The following is a 7,343-nucleotide window of genomic DNA, read 5'->3' on the forward strand; positions in this document are numbered from 1 at the left end:
CTCAATCCCCAGTAGGAGGCATGCAGGAGGCAGCCGATCAATGATTCTCTCTCATCATTGATGTTTCTATCTCTCTTTCCCTCTCCCTTCCTCTCCAAAATCAATACAAATAAATTTTTAAAATTTCACTCTTTTTAAGGATATCAGCCAAAATAATAAAAAAACATTGTTAGTATTTATGTTCTGTGAGATTTTATTACTATCTATATAAACAATGTATAAAAGGCCTATGGATTTTCTGAGAAAGATTTCTGTACAGAATCAATTACATTAAGGGGCACAAAACAATTAGAACTACTTTTGTGTTACACTGTCTCTTGTGAATATATGTCAGGTCTTTTGGGAAAAAAGACTTCAAATGTAAGTATTCTCATAAAATAAGATTATTGATTTATTTAGCAGCCAAATACTAACTCCTAATTGCATTTTATGAAAACCATTGTGTTAAATATTTCAAGCTGCTCATGACAAATGAAAACTATCAAAATGTACCATGAAAGAATGACCAATTATAATCAACACAGGGAATTGAAAATGTGGGTATATTTGTGATCCTTTTGGAAAGCCCTGATAATTTCAATTGCCATATGGGAATAATAAAGTTCAACGGTTATCTAAATAATTCTAAACAATAACAGTTTTTCTTTTTCAGGAAAATATATAAATTAAGGCAGACTTAAATGTATATGATTTTCCTTTTTAAATTGGAGTTAGTTCCCTTTATTTTATGCAAATAAAATCAGATCAGATACATATTTGTTATTAATCTGTTAGGTTCTCTTGCTCTCAGCATTCTTGTTCTTTGCAAGCCTGCATAGCCATTGCAATAAATGAGTTACTTTTATTCTCATTCCCTGGGATTTTAAAAATCAGTAGTAATTATGTTTAAACTAGGGGCCCAGTGCACAAAATTCATGCACGGGAGGGGGGGGGGCTGTCCCTCAGCCCAGCCTTTCTCCTCTCACATAGTGGGAGCCTTCAGGGGATGTCCTAGTGACGGCTTAGGCCCGCTCCCTGCTCCCCTTGGGGAGCGGGCCTAAGCTTCAGCCTGGCCTCCCTTTGTGGGAGGTGACCCAGCTGATCAGGGGAAAGCACCAGCCCCATCACCCCGCTGCTGCAGCCACTGCCAGTCACCACAGCCAGCAAGGTGTTTTCATCAACACGGACTCCAGTCCCTTCACCATGAAAAAATGACAACTTTCTTTAGGCATTTTCAAGATGTGTCTTTCATATAATAATTTCTTTATTATTTTTTTTTATCCTCACCTGAGGATATATTTCCATTGATTTTTAGAGAATGTGGAAGAGAAAGGGAAAGACAGAAACATCAAAGTGAGAGGAACACTTTGATTGGTTGCCTCCTGCATGAGCCCTGACCTGGGCCCCAGCCAGGGAGGAGCCTGCAACCTAGGTACATGCCCTTGGTCCGAATTGAACTCAGACCCTGCCATCGGCAGGCCAAGGCATTATCCACTGAGCCAAACCGGCTAGGGCAGGATATGACATTTCTTAGCCCTTCAGCAGTGGACCTTTGTTTTTTTTCGCCAGGAGTGTGGTGAAAAACCCTAGATCACCTTTTTGGATTCTTATTACCCAAGTTACTAAGAATATTACCAGTGGCATCCAGGGAGCTAAGCCAATGAGCGGTCAGAAAAGGTGTTTCCTCTGTAGTTCACACCAATCCCTGGCTTGGCCCCCCTTCCCCCACTGCCCCAGGCCTGATGCCTCTGGCCCAAGCTTCAGGCCTGGGCAGGGGAACCCCATCTCCCTCCCATCGCCGGCTCCACCCTCGCCCAGGCCTGAGGCCTCGGCCAGAGGCATCGACCCCCATCACCCTTCAATCACCGGATCGGCCCCTCACTCAGGCCTAATGCCTCAGCCAGAGGCCTCAGGCCCGGGCAAGGGACCCCCAGACCCCTCTGATTGCCGACTACTCCCCCTGCTCAGGCCTGATGCCTCTGGCCCAGGCCTCAGGCCTGAGGAGTCGACCCCCATCACCCTCTGATTGCAGGATTGGCCCCTTGCCCAGGCCTGATGCCTCTGCCAGAGGTGTCAGGCCTGGGCAGGGGACCCCCTTTCCCCCCCGATCACCGGGATTCTGGTCAGCTTCTGGTGCTTCTGGGGCCGGCCTGCAGCCCGGGATGGCGGCTCGTGCTGGCAGCTGTACTGTCCCACCCTGCCTGCAGTATGCAAATTAGCCGCCATCTTTGTTGGCAGTTAATTTGCATATCGTGCTGATTAGCCAATGGGAGGCGTTCAATTACCATGTTTGTCTATTATTAGATAGGATATTACCACTACCTCAAACACTTCCCTTCATATAACAGAAACAACCATTCCAGAGGGCAGGATATTATTTCAGGTCCCAATGAAATTTTTCCTTCATACCTAGGCTCCAAGTCAATTCTAAAACCAATAGATTAGAAACATATTCAGATGTCAAAATATAGGCGACAGAGATGATAACCTATCTCCCATTGTATATATACTCTGGATGATGTATTTTTACTAAATAAGCTGATGGCTGCTAAGTAATAAAACCAATGAGTACTGAAGATCCTTCTATAATAATCACTAATGCATACATAAATACACAAATTATAAATGAAACAAGAATAATTTCTTAGAACATTTCTTTCCTAAATTACAAAAAGTAGTGAAAGAGATATGCTAATATTTTATTTATGTGTTACTTATCCAAGCTGAATTTACGTGTTCATTCCAAAACACAGAAAAAGGAGGTCCTGTTGGTAATTTGAAGATCCAGTATCAAGCTCTGTTAAAGTCTCCGTGTTGGTTTCTCCAGTTTTTACACTCAGACTCAGACTTTCCAATTCCTTAAGAGTTGCAACCAATGAAAAGTTCTATGAATTACACTGGAGCAGTTATTCAACGCAAAAAAAGCAGCTAAGTAAATATTTCACTTCAACTTTTTTTCCCCTCCTCCTTTAAGAACAATACATTTATTCAAAATATTCAAACAAGGGTGAAATGCATGAAAAGAAAATTTCAAAAAGATACCTCTTAATTTTATTTCTGAGTTAGCTAGTATCACACTATTTGCTAAGTAACATTTAAGGCATAAGTAAACATTCTGATTTTTGTTGTCTTATCTTACTGCAATCCCACACCCCCCATTTAAAAGACTTGGCAGTATCATTATTAATGGATATTAAACAACAAGATGCGAGTTCTAATCATAACATTAAAACTAAAAAGTTGTAAAAACTTGGACTTTAGTTTTGTCTTAAGATAATTTGTGGTCTTCAACTAGGTGATCTCTAAATTGTCTTTCAACTCTAAAATATTGATTCCACAGTGTTATTTCACTTTCTTTAAGTGATCTCTACATCTCTTTGGATAGTATGAACATTTTAACAATATTAATTTTTCCAATCCATGAGAACAGATATCTTTACATTTATTTCTTCCTTCTTCAACTTCTTTTGTCTTATAGTTTTCAGTGTACAGATCTTCCACCTCCTTGGTTAAATTTATTCCTAAATATTTTATTCTTTATAATGTTATTATAAATCGCATTGTTTAAAAATTTCTCATTCTGATAGTTCATTGCTAAACTATAGATATGCAACTGATTTGTGTACACTGATTTGGTATCTTGCAACTGTACTGAATTTGTTAATTAGTTCTAATTTTGGAGTGTTTAGGGGTTTCTATATATAAGATTATGTCATCTGAATATAGAGACAATACCAGCTGTTGACAAGGAAATATAGAAACTGGAACTCTCAAACATTGCTTAGGAGTGTAAAATAATACAACCACTTAAAAATTGTCAGATTCTTATAAAGTTAAACATAAATATAGCATACAACTCAGAAATTCCACTTTTAGGAATGTACCCAAGAGAAATGAAAAGATTTCTATAAAAAAACCATGTATGTGGATGTTCATAAGAGCAACATTCAGAATAGCCAAATGTCAAACACTGGTAAACGGATAAGGAAAATGTCATGTATATGTAAAACAAAACACTATTCAGTAACAAAAAGATAAAACACTGATGCATGCTATAACACGAACTAACCTAAAATATTCTAAGTGAAAGAAGATGAGTACAAAAAAGACAGAAAAATACTTGTGATACTCCTATTTTTACATGAAATATCCAGAAAAGGCAAGCCTAGAGAGTAGATCAGTGGTTACTTAGGCCTGGGTGAGAGTAGAATTACTGCAAATAGATATGGATGATCTTTTGAGAGGAGTGAAAATGTTCTTGAACTGAAATATTCACATCTCCATACATTTTCTAAAATTCATTGAGTTGCATTTTATAATAAGTGAATTTTACAGTATGTAAATTATATCTTATTAGAGTTGTTGAAAACCAAAAATAAAATATTAAGGACAGCAAAAAGTAGTGGGGGTATAGATGAAAAGATTTGTGATTAATTGATAATTGTTAAAGCTAAAAATGAGTGTCTGTGCCAGCTAGCGTGGCTCAGTGGTTGAGCTCGATTCTGGTCAGCCACATGCCCGGGTTGCTGGCTCAATCCCCACTAGGGGGCATGCAGGAGGCAGCTGATCAATGAATCTCTCTCATCTTTGATGTTTCTCTTTCTCTCTCCCTTTCCCTTCCTCTCTGAAATCAATAAAAATATATTTTTTTAAAAAGAGTACCAGTTGCTTAAAAAAATGAGTGTATGGGATTTTATTTTACTCCTTTCTTGTTATCTAAAATTTCACAGTTGTGCTCTTGGTTTAGTTCTATTTTAGCTCATTTTCCTGAACCACAGCTCTTTCTGTCAGGATTCTGAAAAACATTCTTTTTTTTTACTTCTATATCATATTTTAACTTATTTCCTATGTTTCTCATTTCCTGAAACCCTATAATTGGATAGTTGGCCTCCTAGATTGGATCTCTAATTGTCTCTTTGCTCATTTCAATGTTCAATCCCTTTCTTTTTCCCTTCTATGATCTGTTTGTTTTCTGAATTGTACACATTTGACTTTAAAAGTCTGTTTCCTATTCTCTGAATGTTCTTTTTCTCATAGCATCCATTATTCTATTTTCTAAGAACATTGATGATAGTCTTGAGATTTTTGTCTGTTTCTTTCATTGTTATTTATCTCCTCTCATTTCCTTTCAGCTGTCTTCTGTATGTGTTGTTACTTAATGTTCATATTTTCTTTCATATTTCTCACTCATATAGAGTGAGACTAAAAAAGATGACTGAAATAAATGTGAATGTGTGTGTGTGTATGAGAGAGAGAGAGAGAGAGAGAGAGCATGCAAATGTGCTCATGGTGGCTTACTAAGATTTCATTGGAACATCATAATGTTTTACTATATGCAGGCATTTTTCTCCCCAGGACCCTTCAGTTTTTCCTGAGATGAATCCTAAAGAGTTACATACTTAACTGCAAGATTGCTCAGGACTGAACCAGAGATATGCCTGTAGGGAGGATATCAACGTTCAGTAGAGTATACTGCCTTTAATTTGCTGCCATTAATTGCAGTAAAGTGCCTCAACAGTTCATGCTGCTGAGTCAGAGCCTCAACATATCCTATAGACAGTGGTTCTCAACCTTCTGGCCCTTTAAATACAGTTCCTCATGTTGTGACCCAACCATAAAATTATTTTGTTGCTACTTCGTAACTGTAATGTTGCTACTGTTATGAATCGTAATGTAAATATCTGATATGCAGGATGGTCTTAGGTGACCCCTGTGAAAGGGTCGTTCGACTGCCAAAGGGGTCGAGACTCACAGGTTGAGAACCGCTGCTATAGAAGTAGGAGATTGAAGTTGCAGGGAAACTGGAAGTCTAATTGTTCTTTTAAAAGTCTTAAAACATCACCCCCATTTTCAGCTCCTCTCTCTCACCCACCTACACTGGCTCCCTTGCAATGATTTCTGACTCAGTGTTTCTGCAGTGGGAAGCACCTGGCTATTCACTGGCTTCTCAACTGCAGGCGCTTGCCCTTCACTGCTCTTTGCTCGGCTGTGTCAATCATTACGTCTTACCTCTGCTTTCCATCTTCCAAAGAACATTGACACCTCTTGTTCCTCCCTACTATCTGGTCTCTTTGTGTTTATAGATTCATAACTTTTTTATTTTTGTATTTCTTTTCTGTTCCTGTCATGATTTTTTAGAGGGAACAGAAATATGACCATGGACTTAAGTTTATCATGACTAAGTTGAAATCTAAATGATATTTAAAATAAAAAGAAGTTCTCTTATTAAAAACAAAAAACCCTACAGATTCTGTCAGGAAACGGTAACTATAAATGAGGAAGTGAGATTAATTCTTCTAAACCATTTAATCTTAATTAATCATAGATAACTGTAACATATGACTGCTCATGAGACCAATGATTGAAACTCAAGGAACATGTACCACAGCTTATAAGACAAATGGTAATATTAGTACTCTCACAAAGAAACTAATCCTTTAAGTCTTAAATAAAAAAAATACTGCAGCACTTTATTAACTTTAAAAATGAGATATAAATATCTGCAAGTGCACTAAGATGTCAGATACTGTAAACAGGCACCCTGAGGACTAACAGCAATTTCCATGTAGATTTTATGTGGTCTGCATAGATTCCTATTTTTTAAAAATATAGTGAGCCAACATTTGGAAATAATAATAATAGAAAAAATAAATCATTCTGCTTTCTTGAAATATCAAAAGATCTGACAAATTCCTAGCAATGGTTAACTGAATCTGAGAAATACGTGCCCTTGCAATATGCACAAAGATTCTCTTATTTCTCTTTCCTCACAACTCACATGTTGATATCAATACATTGAAATAGTGCATGTAACAAGCAATGTCTTGACCCACATGACCGTAGTTAAGAAAGCACCCGTATCTTCAAGCTGTGGTAAGGAGATGGAAGTGTAAGAAATTTTAAACTGAATATTTAAAAAAAATCAACTGAATTTTAAATTTCAAATTGCCGAGTTTATTTAAAGTTCAAAATTCACTTTTATTTTTCAGTTAGCAAAAATAGGGCCTTAAGGGCAAGGGAAAGTTTGGCTATAGACATATTAAGAAAGTTACAGCTGCTCTACTCAGATTTTTTTTTTTTTTCCAATTAGCAATAATCACGCCTCGGGTAAACCTCATTGGCTACGATACTGCCACTGCGCAAAGCTTCTACTCAGATTTGTACGGTAAGTTTTATACTCATTATAATCATATACAATTAGGTTGTGGGCCTGGGTGAAAAAGGTGAAGGGATTAAGCAAAACAAAGAAACACATAGACACAGACAACAATAGGTGATCACCAGAGGGAAACAGTGGGAACGGGAGGTAGAAGAGGGTATAGGAGGACTAAATGCTGATGGAAGGAAACTTGACTTAGGGTGGT

The 7,343-nt window shown here is 37.6% G+C and overlaps 1 pseudogene; it reads right to left on the minus strand.

Moving 5' to 3' along the window:
- Positions 1-7,004: 7,004 nt before the first annotated feature.
- Positions 7,005-7,126, minus strand: LOC118661052 (annotated as a pseudogene).
- Between the last annotated feature and the right edge of the window lie 217 nt (positions 7,127-7,343).

This window comes from Myotis myotis, unplaced genomic scaffold, assembly GCF_014108235.1.
Source record: "Myotis myotis isolate mMyoMyo1 unplaced genomic scaffold, mMyoMyo1.p scaffold_m19_p_1, whole genome shotgun sequence".
Classification (NCBI taxonomy): domain Eukaryota; kingdom Metazoa; phylum Chordata; class Mammalia; order Chiroptera; family Vespertilionidae; genus Myotis; species Myotis myotis.